The sequence below is a fragment of the Lissotriton vulgaris genome, unplaced genomic scaffold (assembly GCF_964263255.1).
Source record: "Lissotriton vulgaris unplaced genomic scaffold, aLisVul1.2 SCAFFOLD_1580, whole genome shotgun sequence".
Classification (NCBI taxonomy): domain Eukaryota; kingdom Metazoa; phylum Chordata; class Amphibia; order Caudata; family Salamandridae; genus Lissotriton; species Lissotriton vulgaris.
The window spans coordinates 305,973-323,451 of record NW_028244481.1 but is presented as its reverse complement, the minus strand read 5'-3'; the positions used below and the strand labels follow the sequence as shown (position 1 = coordinate 323,451).

Sequence of the window (17,479 nt, the reverse complement as noted above, 5' to 3'; positions counted from 1 at the left end):
TTGCCCTTCTTCTATGTCTTAAAAAAAATGTCTGCTTCATCAATCCCTCTAAGTAGGGTCACTCCCCACCCCCGATATGTGCTTGAATGGCTATTCCAATATTCTCTGTAGGCCTCAGGCTAAGGAGATGGTTTTGAAAGCAGGATCATCTGCCATCACTGAACCACACTCCCATGGCCTCCTATTAGTCGAGGCCCACTACAGTGTGGGGCTATCTGAACATGTTTGCAAGGGCTGATCTTGGTTTCTAATCTGGCCGGGCCTCATGTTCCTCCATGTTTGCAAGGGCTGGTCTTGGTTTCTAATCAGGCCGGGCCTCATGTTCCTCCATGTTTGCAAGGGCTGATCTGGGTTTCTAATCAGGCCGGGCCTCGTGTTCCTCCATGTTTGCAAGGGCTGATCTGGGTTTCTAATCTGGCCGGGCCTCGTGTTCCTCCATGTTTGCAAGGGCTGATCTGGGTTTCTAATCAGGCCGGGCCTCATGTTCCTCCATGTTTGCAAGGGCTGATCTGGGTTTCTAATCAGGCCGGGCCTCGTGTTCCTCCATGTTTGCAAGGGCTGATCTGGGTTTCTAATCAGGCCGGGCCTCATGTTCCTCCATGTTTGCAAGGGCTGATCTGGGTTTCTAATCAGGCCGGGCCTCATGTTCCTCCATGTTTGCAAGGGCTGATCTGGGTTTCTAATCAGGCCGGGCCTCGTTGTGTACCTCCATGTTTGCAAGGGATGATCTTGGTTTCTAATCAGGCCTGGCCTCGTGTACCTCCATTTTTGCAAGGGCTAACTTTGGTTTCTAATCAGACCTGGCCTGGTGTACCTCCATCTTTGCAAGGGCTGACCGTGGTTTCTAATCAGGCCGGGCCTCATGTACCTCCTATGCCTCCTATGGTGTTTAGCAATGAAGGGTTCCCAGATAGAAGCTGTAGCCAGACTCTCCCAGAGTGGCAGAAATATATATGAAGACTGCAATGAGGACTAACTGGACTCTAAATAACGGTTTAAACTAGTATATAGTTGACTCATTAACACTTTCTCGCTCTTACTTGTTGCAGTTCTTTTTCAGTGAGGAAACACCCAAGGAGTGCCAGGTTGCTCTAAATAAATCATGATGCTCTGGGAATGGATTTCGCACAACAATAAAGAAGCACACAATGGAATACAGCGTGGCACCCACCTGACAAACAAAAGACCCAGCAAGCAGCAACTGTTGCTGATTTGCTTTATGTCAGTGCTGGGTCAATGCATCAGAAATGTTGCACTGGCGCAAAAAGCACAAAAAAATATCCATTCACTCTATTTTGATGCGTATGTAGCATGAAACAGCTCCAGTCTATGTTACAGAACATTTTGGCCCAACGGTAACCAAAAATACAGATTGCTCGTAATGATTTTAACTGAGTGATAGAGAAATGAATAAACGAACACCCATAATCCACGAGTAACTCTAAAACATTCAGATTTTTCCACAAACAGTCCGATCTATCATAATTCTAGCAGTGAGGGGATGCATTTTCTCTACTTATAAAAAAGTGAACCAAACATGAAATAAGTTTGTGCTCAGCCTGCCCTTGTACAAATGTCATTCGCTGCATCACCTATTACACGAGAAAATAACATGGTGTAAATGCATTGGCCTTTTTGTCCCAGTGCAAAGTCTTTGTAATATTGCACTCTGGGTTCATTTCTAAAGCCTGCCCTATCTGAATTGACACAGGGGTGATATGTGGGCAGGACATTGGTGGCATCCCCAATGAGTATCACCGCAAATGGTTCAAAGAGAGGAGAGGTGGGGGGGGGGGGGGGGGGGGGGGGGGGCCCAAGGCATGAAAAAAAGTCAGAAACCTGCCGGAACCAGAATGGAACTTTGAACCAGAAATGATTGGGGCTGGGAGGGTCAGACAGGGGAGTGCATGTTCACCTATAACTCCATGTATGGCTAGGACCTTCTGGTAGAGGAAGGCCACTCAGACGTAAACTAGAAGAGAACGGGCACCTCGTAGAGAGAATGACGCACTACTACAGGAAGTAGACAGTAACTCTGCATGTCTAATTAATCAAGGGTGAATGACATGTGGTTGCTGGAAGGGGCGGGCCCGCCTCCTGCCTCCTGTAGGAGAATGAGGTATAGCTGCTGGAGGTACACAGCTTGATTGGCAGAAAGGAATGAATCATGGTTACCATACGGATACGGTCCTGTGGTATGTCTGATATACTGAGATTTAATCAAGCATAGCAGTCACCAGGGGCCCTATTAGAGATAGGGCTCACTTTTATTGTTTTTACGCCACAGCTCACCTTTAAGCAGGTTTACCAGGTGCAAACAGGAAAAGTGCACCCTATTTTGTTGAATGCGCTGCACTGAGGGCAGCCGCGAACTAATGCAACCCCAAGCTCAGCACATTCAAGTAAAATACGGACAACTGTTTAAAAGCTGCTCTGTGTTTCTCTGTGCAGACGGCTACCTGCTTGCACTTTTAAGAGGGATTAGAGATCCCCTTGCAAGAGGGTGCAATGAGTGACTGCACTGGCCTGAAAGGGGATGCCTGGGGTGTCTATGGGACCCCATTTCATCCCACCATAGGGATGCCTTCAGGAGGGACACTGAAAGTGTGCCACCTTTTGGTAGCACACTTTCGATACACCTCCAAAAGGCATGTTCCCTCTCGCCCACGTCAGTAACATGACACTTGCACAGAGATTAAGAGATTGCCTCATTTTCACGGGCCACACCCCCATGCAAATGAGGGAACTCTCTCTAATAATAGCGCTGGCGCTACATGTGCGCCAGCACTATCTTTATCACAGAAGGAGCCGCGCAAGCCTTTGCGGCCCCTTCTATAACACCAAAGTGCCCAAAAGGGTGCACAAAGCAGGTGCAAACACCAGTTATACCCCTGGGAGACTTCGGTAATAAGGTCCCTGGTGTGCCTGACTGAAAGCCATTGGCAGAAGAGTCATGGAGCAAATGGATGAGTAATGAATGGCTTGGAGCCTACTTGCAGTTCACAGAGATTCAGTGAAGGAATAAGTAAAGGTGAATATGAGTGAACGGCTACATGGTCTGAGCAACTGACATAGGCTGCCAGGAGGGTGTGGTCAGCAGTGCTTAATTTGAGCCAGTGGTTTCCGGTGCTTGGCACGGGCAATTAATTGTCAACACCGGCAATTATGAAAGCTGCCACATGGTAACGCTGTTTGTGCAATTAAAAGATTAGCAGAATAATAGTTGTTTATTGATTTAATATACATTCAAAACAACTAATACCAGCCAACCAAGCCATTCTTATAGCTTTGAAAGCCTCAAACAGTCTGAAATGTCGCACTTGTAACAGTATGATGCTTAGTAGTTGTGTGGGTACGGTCATTGGCAACAATGGCCGTGGCACTGGGTGGTGCCAGCTGTGGTGGACTCATGGCAAGGGCCCTGGCACTTATATTTTTTTTAGAAATTAAGCACTGGTGGTCAGCTAGTGAAAATGAGCATGGATGTATCTTGGTTGGGCACCTGTAAGTTAGAGCAGCGAATACAATTCCAGTCTTTACCACTCTTTCAAGCATATAAATATGGCCCCTAATAGTGCCCTCCATGTGGATGACTCTAGGGGGACAATCCCTCTGCATTCTGGAAATGTGATGGTTCACTTTATTTGAATCAGAGCTTCCACTTGAAGTTCGAAGGTGAATATATTTCCTTGGCTCACAGCACCAGCTTATGTTTTTATACAGTGGTAGATGAGGGGGTGCAACCAGCCACTCAGAACTGATATAGCACTTGAATGTTTGGAGATATGCATTCTGGTTCATGAGTATCTTGATCCATGTTGAGTTTGGCCTCTTAGGAGCAGACTTCCCATATCGTTCTCAAGAGTTTAGGCCCTGTGGTGAAAGCAGGCATCCCATAATATCATCAGGGCTGTGAACATGACTGAGATTGTCCTTCAGCTAATCAGGTATGTGCTGCACGGCTTCAGTTTTCTTCTGCCCCCTCTGATCACATTGTGTGAAAATGGTCACACAGCACGTCTTTACCAACCTGTTTCAGTGACTAGGCCTTTAGCTACGGTCTTTAACCTGATGATGCGATGCTATCTCTCAGGCATGCACTGACCTGGCCAAAGTGGTCTGAACAACATTGGTAACCATAAATGATCACTCTCGCATTTGCAACAAGAGTTCAGAACAAGTCACACCCCAGCATATAAAGGCATCCGTAGGGAACAGTAGTAAGCAGGTCAGAAACATGCAGTCATTTCCACCTATACGCTCAGGCCATGCATAAATGTGGCACCCCCAGGCCCCCATTTCAGAACACCCCTGGCACTGGGCACCATATATGCCCGCTCGGCATCCATCCTGAATGATAGACACCACGTTTCAAAATCTGTGCCCCTTCACATAGAAGCACCTGCCCCCAGACTACTGATTCCGGGTCATGTCCATAGTAATTGAGCAGGCTCTGGCAGGATGCTGCAGTCAGGAGCAGGCACACATGTGGCACTGACACAAAGTGGATGTCAACAAGGAAGCAACCAGTTCTTGAGCACCAGAGGGAGACCCAACAGATTCACATCTTTTATACTAAATTGACTTATCTCGCCTTCTCCAAAAACACATACCTAGTAGAATGGAAGCTACTATCCTTTTATCAATGGATCCATGGCATAGCTAGACCATTGGCCGCCCAGTGTGTCCCAGCAGTTGCTGCCCGCAGCGGCATGTAAGAGTGTGGGGTTCCCGCTCGGCTGCCGCCAGCAACGGCCCTTGGTATGAGTGAGGGGGTGGGGGGAAACTGCTGCCCGAAAACTTGTGTCACCTGGGGCGGTCCACTGGATGGGTCTGTACACCCTTTTACCCTTTTACACTTCCAACCATTCACCCATCCTTCCATGTTACCTTTCACCTTTTTTCCCCTTTCATCTCCTTTGTTTGTGTCACTTTCCTTTCTTCCTCCTTCAATTCTGTCTGCCCTTTCTATTTACTTATCTTTTTTCTCTCATCTGTGTTTTTCTTTCTTACCTTTCTCTCTCAGTTTTGTTATTTTTAGGTTTCGTCGGAACAGTGCGCATGCGCTGTCAGCAAAATCTATTGTTAATTTAAAAAAAGCTTAAAAATGGGCTTAGAGCCCACTACTTACCAATACTTACCATTGGTTGGCTTCCATGTCACTCTTGTTTCCTTGCTTCTTATTGGTCATGCCTCGTGCTTCCTCCCGGCTGTTCGCCTCCTCCTACTTTCTTCCCCAGGCATCTGTCCCTGCCATTGAGCATGGACCTACCACAGCTTCCTGAATGTGGGCAGTGTCTACACACTGCTCCATGTACTTTTTGCTGGACACTCAAGAAGTGTGCATGGCAATGTATGGCCTCCCGCAGACCTCCTTTTGCTGTCTGTTGTTGCTTCTCCCTGCATTTCCCCACAGGTCTCACGTGTCTTTTCTCCCCCCACACCCTTCTCATGCTGTCCATTGCTGCTCCATCCCTCAACCAACACACCTCCCTGTTGTTGCATTTCCCCCCTGCTTCCAGTTGTTTCAGTTCCCTATCTCCTCCCACCCCCAGTGCTTTTTAAACATATTGCCCAGCAGCAAAGACTGCTGTGCAAAATGGCATAAAGAAAAAAAGCACAATGACGGGTCACTGTTAGGTCTCGCACCCGGGATACAGGGCGAAAGCCCTGACGCAGCGCGAGGCCTATAGCTGTCGGCTCTGCTAACAAGAAGCCAAAAGGGAGAAAAGAGATGGGCACACGCAGCCTGCCGGAATCGGATCAGGTCGCGCGCGCGTTCACCATCTCTTGTCTCGCACACACACAAGTGCACATACACGCACGCACACACACACAACTTCTGCTGGCACCATACACGTGCACATCTCCTGTCTGTGCCCGCCGCACTTAAGTGAACCTGTGTGGCCAGCGTGTAATTAAATCTAAAATCCTCAGCTCTCCTTGCACCCCCTCCAGTGTCAGCCAGCCATGCGCCATCTGCCAACAGCTACTCTCTCCCCGCATTCCTTACCGTTGTTCCGCCATGCTTCAGTGTGATACACTGCAACGTGTCGTCAGAGCTCACAGGGTGCTCGGTGTACCTCTCAGCCCAGGCGGCCGCCGTCACGCTGGCCGTGCTGCCTTAGGAGCAGGCCAGGCTCAAGCAGAGTTTAGCCTCCGATTCAGACTCGGAGCCTCAGCGCAGATAGACGGCGTATCTTCTCCGGCGATCCTCAGCGTGCGCCGGGACAGCCAATGTGCACGCTCACGGCGTCTCATGCGCTCCCACCGCGCTTTCAGTTTCGCGAGCTGAGACAATGCCCCCGCTGCACTCCTGACGACTCCGTGGGCTGAATATTTTTCTTTCTTCGCTTTTGTGTACATAGTCAAACAAAGTCCTTCGCATGCTGGTAGCCGCTTTGAAATGGGAAGACACCCAACGGAAAGAATCATGAATTACATATTCAATTCAGGTAGTCCAATTGATATGAATTATTATATGATTATTTCATTTCTGCAAATGCCCAGGCTTGGATTTAGACTCCAAGAACATTACAGGCATTGGTAATGGTTTGTTGTAACTATGGCGCCTTCTTCCTGTGAGCCGGAAAAGCGGAATTTAACATTCACTAAACGTATGCGTGAGTTCTGCATGTACGTAAAGCACACAGACGTCAGCACTAGACGTCAGCCTAGCCTTTCCTTCTACCATCAGCCAGCATTAAATCCCTGAAAAGGCACCCTCGCCACTGAAGCAGACACGTACCCACCCTTTGTTATAGAATCAAGCAATACATCCTACTTGAGTTGCCTGTTTTTTTTTTTTATTTTGCATTGGGAAGTTTTTTCTTAACATCCCCTTAACAGTAACGCGCTTTTAACCCCTAATATGTAAAGTTTGAATGTTTCTCGGCCTCTCCCTCAAGCCCCCGTGTTACTTTGCCGTTTGCCCAGTAATGTCTCCCATGTTGGTCTGATGTTCCCACCACCTTCCATAATGATGCTTCCGCTCCCTGTGTCTTAAAGACATGCATTTGGTCGTTTTCTTTTCTTTTTAGTTACAAATTCAACTCGGATTAGAAGGTAAAAAGAAAAAAAGCGCCTTTAACATATTCTAGGTACGCATGCGTGGTGTGGGCATCAAATGCTTTTTTGTGTTTAACTTTAGTCACCCGTGGTGGATGCTGTGCAACTTGTTATTGTTAGTCATTCACAGACGCATTTCACATGTTAAACATTCAGAAATGGGGTGCAAATTCATGGGATAGACTTGTCAAAGACGGAGCTGCACATTTAAGATGAGTGCATGTTCATGGTGAAAAACTTTCACAGATGGTGCTGCACGAGTGCACATTCATGGTGAGAGACTTACACTGATCGTGCTACACATAAGTGCACATTCATAGTGATAGACGTTTTCAGACGGAGCTGCACATTTAAGGTGAGTGCATGTTCATGGTGATAAACTTTCACAGATGGTGTTGCACGAGATTTGAGCTACTGGCGTTGCATTATTATTTGCAACGCCAATAGCTCAAACTTTTAGTAATGCGAGACCTATTGCATTGCAAATGCTTTCCCTTTTTTGGCAGGGAAAAAACTGTCTTTTGTTACTTTAGTACAGTTTGGACAAAAAGGAAGAAATACAGGGCTGCACACCAAGCACAGATTCAAATGTGAAATTTCACGGCAGAAGCCGCTTGCCCTTACCAGCTTTCCCCCTAGCTGCTCAAGGCTCACAGAAGGTGGGGGGCACCTAATGGAGATGGCTTTCTTGGGATTCCTTTCCCAAATGAAGCTGTGCTAGGAGGAAGCGGAGGAGGAAAGCCTGGTCAGGTTACTCTGGGCCCAAGCCCAATCAGTTAACCTGAAACTGGTGTTCAGAGGGGCACGGACGTTGCTTCCCAGCTCGCACTCTCCTTGGTTGCAAACTGGCCCAATACAGACTTTTCAGTTCCTGCTCAATGCTGCAGGCAAGGCCCAATTTAAAGCCACACAAATTCTATCACAAGCTTTAAAATCCTTCTCTTCCCACTCCGAATTCCAGTGTTTTAGCTGCCCTCAAGTACAGGAGTACAGTGGCAGGGGTAATGTAGACACAGCTTAAAGTATTTTGTATTTCTGTTTTGGAAGTAGGGGAAGGTGGCACCAAGTTTTGTACAATTACCTGTGTAATTTACATCTTACTGGCAGTCCAGTAACCAGACCACCACTCGTCTTCAAACAGGTGTTCTGTTCATGTCAATGGTATCCAAGCTGTATAATAGTAGGTATATGGGTAATTGAATTGAAATTGGGTCCCAGTATTTCCCTCCACCAAAAATGTGTTTGGCTTACACCATTAAAGAATATTTGGTGGAAAAAAAACCTGCCTGTTTTTAACCACATGGCTGCTGGGCGTTTTCCCCCCCTGTGCTGGAAATTGCTCTGAGGCTGTATTCATGACGAGCTCAGCTCGTCATCAGCACAGCTCAACTGTGCATCATGACGAGCTGAGCTCGTCATCAGCATCGAAAGGGTTAAGTTGTCTGTGTTTAGCAGATTCAAAGACACTACTAGTGTAGTGCAGCATGTGACTTGAGCCACAAAATTGCTGACCACATGGAAAACCTTGGCCCACGTGTGGGGAAAGGAACACAACAATATAATTCCACCATGAATTTATGTGTCCACCGCGAACACTCCCCGGAGATCCAACACAATGTGTTCTACGGCGCCACAAGGACCTGACAGCTTTTGGTTGCTTGGCACTTGCAGGCATTGGAAAAAAGCATCTATGGTCAGATAAGACATGTGTAGCAGAACTGTGCATTAGGGGGCCTATGTCAAACATATCTAGTTTCTTTTAGATCAGATGTAAGTTCAGGACAGAATACTAGTCTTAGTCAGCCAACTCAAGAGTTCTGCTACCTATTGTATGTAAATTTGCTTGATAAGATTAAGAGGTGCTTTTTAGTGAAGGCATTGGTGGGCTAAATAGGTGTGTTTGAATATAACCATCTGAGAAACTATCTGGCCGAAGAAGGTGTTATTGTTCATAAGGGGGGCATTGATGCCCATGGAATGACATACACAAATTCTAACACAGGCAGTCCCTGACTTTTCTGTACAAATCCATCAACCCAGCTCTGATATCCTCCAGCCCTTTAATGCTTGCATCTTTACCTCTCCTGCTCGCTTAAGGCTAGCAACTTGCATTGCACCACTGCTCCATCCAGCGACATGCTAGCATTTTTTGAAAAAGGTCGTTCACCCACATCATGTTTTATATTTCCCTCCAATTTATCCCCTAATTTCCCCTCTATTGGTGCTTCTTTTGCATCTCCCTTGTCCTCCTTCGCGAGTTGAGGCAGCCTGAGGGTTGCATAAAGCATTTTGTAAAACACCAAGTAAAATAACGTAGAGAGGAAGTGGAGGACCGGGTACTCATTACAAGATAAAGTAAATTATTGTGTTGCCCGGAAAATGTACCAAAAACTTATTCTAAAACATAAAACTGATTATTTCTCTGCCAAAATCCTGAATTCACAAAATAAGACGAAAGATTTGTTTAAAATTGTAAACGATCTTAGTAATAGTGACAGAACTACCCCTCTTGTCACCCCTACACAGGATCTCTGCAACTCATTGAATGTTTACTTTTTAAACAAAATCAGTACTATAAAACAGAGCATCTTAAACTCCCTGCCCTCCCCTCCCCTGGATGATGTGTACCATAATCCTTTTACGCTAGAACTCTTTCCCCCCATTGATGCAAAAATTTTGTCTGATCTTTTTGTAAGGGTCAAATCTGGATCGCCTGATGACATCTGTCCTCCTTATATCCTTAGAGAGGTGGGGTTAGCAATCCCACAGGGCGTCCTTCCGCTGTTAAATGGTTCACTCACACAGGGTAAAGTGCCTAGCTGCCTTAAGAAAGCCCTGCTTATTCCTTTGATTAAGAAAGCAGGAGTAGACCCGCACGATCCTATAAATTACAGACCAATATCTTTGCTACCCTATACATCTAAAATATTGGAAGCCCATGTTTCCACAATTGTGTCCAAATTTATAGAAAAATCTGATTATCTTGAACCCAATCAGGCGGGCTTCCGTCCCTGTCATTCAACGGAAGCAGTGATCTTGGCGGTTCAAAATACTTTAAGGCGGAATGCTGATAAAGGTATCCATCAGGCCCTGTGCTTCTCGATCTCTCGGCAGCGTTTGACACTGTTGACTATTCCATTCTTGTCAACCATGTCGAACAAGCCGGTCTCAGGGGCCCTGCTTTGAACTGGATCAGGTCCTTTATCACAGGGCGCACACAATCAGTAAGATTAGGCCCTTTCACAGCCCCCACTATCCCCACCACTTGCGGAGTACCTCAGGGCTCAGCATTGTCACCTTTATTATTTAACCTGTATCTTCGCCCACTATTATACTCCCTAAGGACTGCTAAAGTTACCATCTACAATTACGCGGACGATCTCCAACTCATCTTTCCTCTTAACACCAAGGACTCCGTGGTGGAATTTCATAACACCATGACACATATACAGAGATGGATGAGTCTTAATCACCTGAAACTTAACCCAGGCAAGACAGAATTGATCTTGCCTGGGAAAAGTGAACTAAGTTGGAGTCCATGCTTCTGGCCATCTAGCATGGGGGCTCCTCCTGTGAGATCGTCCTCAGTTAAAAGCTTGGGAGTCATACTTAGTGAGGATCTTTCTTTGAAAAGACAAGTTGGCACTGTAGTGTCTGCCAGCTTCTTTCAACTTAAGAAAATAAGAAAAATTGCCCAGTTCCTTACCCGGCCCGCTCTTACCCAGGTCATCATTGCCCTTGTTCTGTCCCGACTGGACTTCTCAAATAGTCTTTATTTGGGACTTCTAGCGGGCATCTTAAAAAGACTCCAGCTGGTTCAGAACCAAGCCGCAAGGCTTATACTTGGACTAACGAAGTGGCAATCCATTAGACCTGGTTTAAAACAACTGCACTGGTTGCCTGTGGCACAGTGAATCGCGTTCAAAACTGGGTGTATCATTTTTAAAACCTTACAAGATACAGCCCCTAAGTTTATAAAAACCCTTGTTTCCAGATACAATCCACAACTAAATCTTCGCTCTGCTCAAAAAGCTTTGCTGACTGTTCCATCCTTTAAAAAGAAACGTCTTGGCGGCGGCTGCTTCGACCATCTTGCAGCCACCTTTTGGAATTCGCTTCCGCTGCACTTAAAAATGAGTGAAGATCTTCTCAGTTTTAGACACTCTCTTAAAACTTGGCTGTTTATCCAGGCCTACTGCTGAGCTGTATTTTATTCTGTGTTGTGTTCCCTCCGATAGCGCCATGAAGCCCCTGGGCGTACGAGCGCTTAATAAATGTATATTAAATAAAAATAAAATAAAAAAAGAGAAGTATATTTTTAGATTACTGCTTGTGCAATTTTGCAGCATTTCGGAGTGTGTTTCCTGAAGCCACCTGAGGCTGTGAAATTCCTGTTCCTCTTGCTCAACGTGGAATGCAGGTAGCAGCACTGGAGTGGAACACCTCAGAAACAAGCATTTACAATGCAATAGGTCTCGCATTATTAAAGTTTGAGCTATTGGCATTGTAAATGACTAACGGCCAGATTCATCAAGCCGAAAACGGCTCGCAAAGGGCCAGATTCTGAGAATCTGGCCCTTTGCGAGCGCTATTTTTGCATTTGGGATTCATCATCCCAAATGCAAAAATCGCATTTTTAGAAATTGCATATTTGCGAATAATTGCATTTAAGGAATCTCAATTAGAGATTCCTTAAATGCAATTCATGAAGCATTTAAAAATAGCGAAATCGCTATTTTTGGCCGCTATTTACCGCGAAGTCTGACTTTGTGGTAAATAGCGAAAACTTAGAAAAATGCACTTTAGTGCATTTTTCTAAGTTGTATGTTACACACACACATGTCCTTTGGACATGTGTGTGCGCAACATCAGTCTAAAATTACATTTCAGGGGTGCTACAGGGTGTCCTTTGGACACCCCTGGCACCCTTGAAATCGCATCCTTATTTGCGATTAGCAATTTGCTAATCGCAAATAAGGAAGCTGTAGGAATCACAATTTTTTAAGGGATTTCTACATGAATCCCGTTTTGCAAGTCCTTAATAGCGATTCCTTAATAATCGCTATTAAGGACTCGCAAAACGGGACAATGATGAATCTAGCTGAATGCCTTTTATTCATTTGCATCGGTGCGTAAACAAGCACTTTGTACTTATAGTCCATGCTTATGAGAAGCAAGGCAGAGTCTCTTTTACTGCCAGCCTTGCTCATCGTAAGCAAGGACTAAACCAGGGGTCCCCAAACTACTGCACCCGGGCCACATCTGGCCCGTCTAATCAACTGGAGTGGCCCACTTAACGATCCCAAACAATCCTTTGCTTCTTGTCTCATGCGGAGACACGTATTCCTCACTTCCAGGTAACAGGCGGTTGGCTGTCCAGTTCCAGGCGACCAGAAACCGAAGGGGCGTCTCACAGCGATTCCGGGGGAAATCGCTTAACACAGAAGTTCCCGCCAACACAGAGCTTCGGATTGATGCCTGTCCTTTGCCTGCTTCTACGCAAGTAAGAACCGTGTTTTCCGAGGCCGTGTGTTCGCGACCTTTACTGAGGTTCTTTGACACCGCGCAGGAGCGCTATTCAGTGTTTGTTTTGACACCGCGCTGGAGCGCTATTCTGGATTTGTTTCGACACTGCGCTGGAGCGCTTTACTTGGGGTTTGGTAGTTTCTTTGGGCACCGCGCTGGGGTGCTATCCTGAGTTTGTTTTGGCACCACGCTGGAGCGCTTTACTTGTGATTTGTTTTGGCAACGCTTTACTTTCAGTTCGTGACAACGCGCTGGGGCGCTTATGTGAATACCTTGGACATCACGCTGGAGCGCTTTGATTACGCGCTGGGGCGCTTATCTTTTTTTGTTTCTACACAGGAACGCTTTTTTCTAACTAACCACTATGGACGACTTCTACTCACTGGGTGTTCCTAAGCTCAAGGTAAACGCTGTTAACCGCATGTGCACATGAAGTAAACATAGAGAGGGCTTTATCTGTGCCCATTGTAATCAGTTCTCCCTTACTTCCCCTACCAGCCCGAGAAGAACGGAAGAAAGACAGACAACAAAATGTCGAAACTGTTGGGGAAACGGAAAATAGATTCAGAGTGCAGAGTTTTTAAACAGCAGTGGACAGATGACTATTTTTTTGTCCAGTGCAAGGAAAAGGCAGTTTGTTTAATAACATGTTTCTTGAACAGTGATGTCACATACAAAATGAGACTGCACCAGGTCATCTGCTGATGGGCTGCTTGTGTTTTTTTATCTGCCATTCCTGAAGGGCCTGCATGCTTCCAGGACCACCCTAAAGTCAGCCTGTTTATGACAATTATTCTGTATTAATGTTATTTCACTGTGTGGCAAAAAAATTATCATCAGTTTGTGTTTTATTTTCGAATCTAATCTATATCTATAAAATAAAAGGAGTATCTGTGGTATTTCAAATAAACACGAGAAGACTTTCTATTACTTTTTTTGCAAACCAACAGGTGGCGACAAGGCCCAGCGAAGGGCAGCTGCAAAACGAATTTCATTATAATCTCCACATTAATACTGGTTGTCACTTTGGCCCATATAATTTCCTGTTATAAGACTGACCCCGGACCCCCATCACAGAAAGGAAAGTTGATGTGGCCCCCGCCGAAAAAGTTTGGGGACCACTGGACTAAACGTTCAAAGTGCGTGTTTATGCACCGATTGCAGGTTTTAAAAACAAATGAATAAAAGGCATTGTCATTTACAATGCCAATAGCTCTAACTTAATTAATAATGCGAGACCTATTGCATTGTAAATGCTTGTTTATTCTTTACTTTAAGCCATGTAGATCTTGCATAGGCAAAACCTATTAGATTTGGCAGTGCTTCTTCCGTTTCCATCAATGTGCATACCATCCACAGTCCACAGCCCTCATACAAGGTATTCCCATAACAATGTGATTTGTGACTACAGACCTGCAGACAGAAGGGGCCAATAAACGAGTAATGAATGTTTAAGTGGGACCAGTTGCCAGCCCATCATGCCCAATGGAAGTGGGGCGTTTGATGCGTCATGTCGTCAGTCAGGGTTCCATATTGACTCTGTCCTCCCTGCTATCTATTCTTTCACAGTCGATTCCCCTGGTGTCTCTGCACTCCGCCCCGTTAGTCTGCACTGCTGTCTTCGCCACGCATGCACGCTTACAGCATCAGCCCCTCTCTGTTGGCCCCCATTCTCTTCCCTTCTGTGGCTTCCCCCCGAGCCATTGGCAGCAGTTCTGCAGCACACGCCCTACTCCATCCACTCCACACAAAGGAACTGGCAGTGCAGTGATGCTATCAGTGTCACAACCGTCAGCAAACACAGGACACAGCGAAAAGAATTGAACAGGGCTCTGAAATGAAAGGCTTTTGTGGTGCATGATTCAAATGTGCTTGCTGTATATCCCTCAGGAAAAAAGATGGAATGCGGTGGTACCACTAAGGTCCAAACCTCAGACCTATCACTCTAGCAGTACTCCAACATCAGCTCCAGACACAGTAATTAAGCGTTTTATCGTCTGTGACAAAAATTGAACTTCCACTTACTCTTGTAGCTTTAGCAGGGCTTTTATTGTTCTCACAATCGAAGACCAGTCACCCTCATCGGCCCTGTCTTGTTTCAACCCACTTCCCACATTATTAAAATGAAATTGCACTGTGAATGAGTTAAAATAAAAATTGTTTTCGATTTAACATTGCAAATCCAGTTTGCATAGGGCAAAAAGTCTGTGTTAAGCTCATAATCCGGGACCAACCAGCTGGACGTCACATTTCCTGTAATAGTATAAATTATTCCACTAACATTCATATCGGTTATATAAATACTAAAGGTCAACAACATCACGAAAAAACATATGTCTTTAGTAAAGTGGTTTGGGTGGACAAAGGCTTCCACTGGTAAAAACAGTGTACAACGTCGATATGGGTTGCAATAGTGCAAGGGTAAATTTAACCTTGCATCCTTCAATGCCAATAAAATGGTTATCATTCTGCTGGGTAACGGTAGTACCTTTTGTTATAGCTCTTTTTACTCAGAATCTGTTCATTTAATCTCAACAGCAACATGCGCGGATACTGGCCACATAATGCAACGCGCAAAGTCATTCATCAATGAAGTACACACGGAGAGCCATACAAATTGACCACCTCACAGTTCAGGAAGCGAGCGCGAGGGGAGATAATAGAGAGACAGAAAGGGGGAGGGAGCATCTTCTAAAAGCTCCATCAGGAAAACATCAATCTGGGGCATCAACTGAGGCTCACTGAGAGCCTTATTCCATACCAGGACATTGTGAGGCAGGTCCTAATCTCCCGCTATCAGCATGGCAGTCACACAGTGTGGTCCTCTACTGGAGGAGCACACAAGAGAGCAACAGTGTTCACACTGAGCCTCAATGCTGCACCAGATCGGTATCGTCGCAGCACTAAAGGAACAAAAAGAAAGAAAAACAAAAATCCCCTCCAGGTAAGGAGACAATGGTCCCAACGGTGGATAACAGGGAGGAAAGGTGTGTGTGATCCCTTCTTGCTGAGCAGATCAGAAAAGCAGTGCCACTAAGGGCGCAAAAGCGAAAGCGGGGCAGGACAAAAGGGCTAGAGGTCTGGGGGAAGGAGATCAGGTGCGTGGGGGCTTTAGGGGCAGCCATGATCAACCCTGGCAGTAGTGAGGGCTGTACACCAGGAAGACAAAAACCCATCACACAAAAAGATCAGTCAAACAGGGCAAGAGAAAAGAAGCGTGCTTTGCATGTCCGTGCTATCACTGTGAAGGAAATGACACCCTGTATTGTTGCCTTAAGTTGATCTCATAGCATTTGAGGACGGATATCAGGTAAAGCGTTGAGTTAGAAATATTCTCAGATCATATTATTGATAGCAGCCCTATCTACTGGGTCAGTCACCACCAATGGGGAGGCACGTGGGGTACCTGTCCGGGAGAGCCAGGTCAGCTCTATGTGTGCATGGTCCGAGATAGAAAGGTCACAGATCAGTGCTGTTTCCAGGCCGGGCAGGAGGGAATGCGGAAGGAATACATAGTCAATACGGGAATATGACTGATGTACATGTGAATAAAAGGAATAATCCTGAGCATCAGGTGTAAGTAGCGCCAAGCATCAACTTGGCCTGAGTCTGTAATTTCCCTCTTAAGCTGGGCCAACATTGCTCCCATGCCCTTTAAAAGGAGTGGCATTCCTGTCAAGCATGGGCTCCCACACCAAGTTGAAAATCCCTCTTGAATACCACCTCTCCCTGGGAGAGACTGAGTTGGTCCTTAAGAATCCTACGGAGGAAGAAGTCCTGGTTGGGTTAGGGGCATACAGATACAGAAAGATCAGGGTATTGCACCCTCGCTCCACAATCACCACCAGGAAGCGACCCCGAGATCTCTGACTACATGTAGCAACTTAGTAATAAATCTCTGCGTGAAAAGGAGGCCTGCCCCTAGCGCTATAGTCTCAATATAAGCCCAGTATTGGGAAGGGTACTTAGGGTGTAGCATATGAGGGCAGTCCTCGCAGAGCTGATGTGTCTCGTGTAGGAAGATTATGTCTGGGTCTACGTGGAGGAAGTATTGCCATAACTGTTTCCGCCTACTATGAGAATTAAGCTCCTTCACATTGAGGGAGACGAGTTTGGTTTTAGTCCGGGTCACCATGGTCTATCTAGAAGAAGAGAGGAGAAAGGGAGATTCATTACTACGGTTGCAGCCACAGACCCACAAGTGTACTAAGGCAGAACCAGGGGAAGCAATAATCCCAGACCAATATCATCCCCCCAGGAACCCAGGGTGTGTACCGGGCAAGACGGATCATAAACCAACACAAAACGAATGGACCAACAAGGCCCAACATGGCGAGTCTCTCCATCATTAAACCGATGAGGGATTCCCTCAAGTGGAGAAGTGCCCCAATGAGGGGAGGAGGCCAGACAGGTAAAGAAGAGCAAGCAATATCCAAGTCTACTTCTATGTGTTTACTTCAGAGTTTCAAACAGAACACCACAAGAGGAAATACGAAAAGGAAAGACCAGCCCCGAGGTCGCAGGCCCTGCAAGAAAAAAAGGAAAAGATCAGCAAGACATTGTGTTACAGCGGCTATGGTAGAGCTGGTGCAGCCAGCTCAAGCAACAGTCAAGTGTCTGAGTCAGAATGTTGAGAAGATTACCGCTTCATATTTTGTGGATAGGATATGATGTCGTCTCGCCGCTCAGAGGACACTCGCCTTCCCCAGTTGATCCCTGCTGTGTCTGCCAACAATGTCCCATGTCGGGAGCCATCTGGCCCCTCCTCCTGGGGTTCGTGTGAAGTCTCTGAATCCGGAGAGCCCTCCGGCAGGCCCAGCAGGCACTTGGCTTTGGTTAGGGAATGTACCAACCGCTGTTTACCATTCAACAGGAAGAGCAGGCC

At 46.2% G+C, this 17,479-nt stretch overlaps 1 protein-coding gene across 1 annotated transcript in view; it reads right to left on the bottom strand.

Annotated features, from left to right (window-relative positions):
* The window catches only part of CPM (carboxypeptidase M), a gene marked incomplete at its 3' end in the record, with an annotated part of 365,870 nt that overhangs the window by 235,219 nt on the left and 113,172 nt on the right, over nucleotides 1-17,479 (bottom strand). The window lies entirely within an intron of this gene.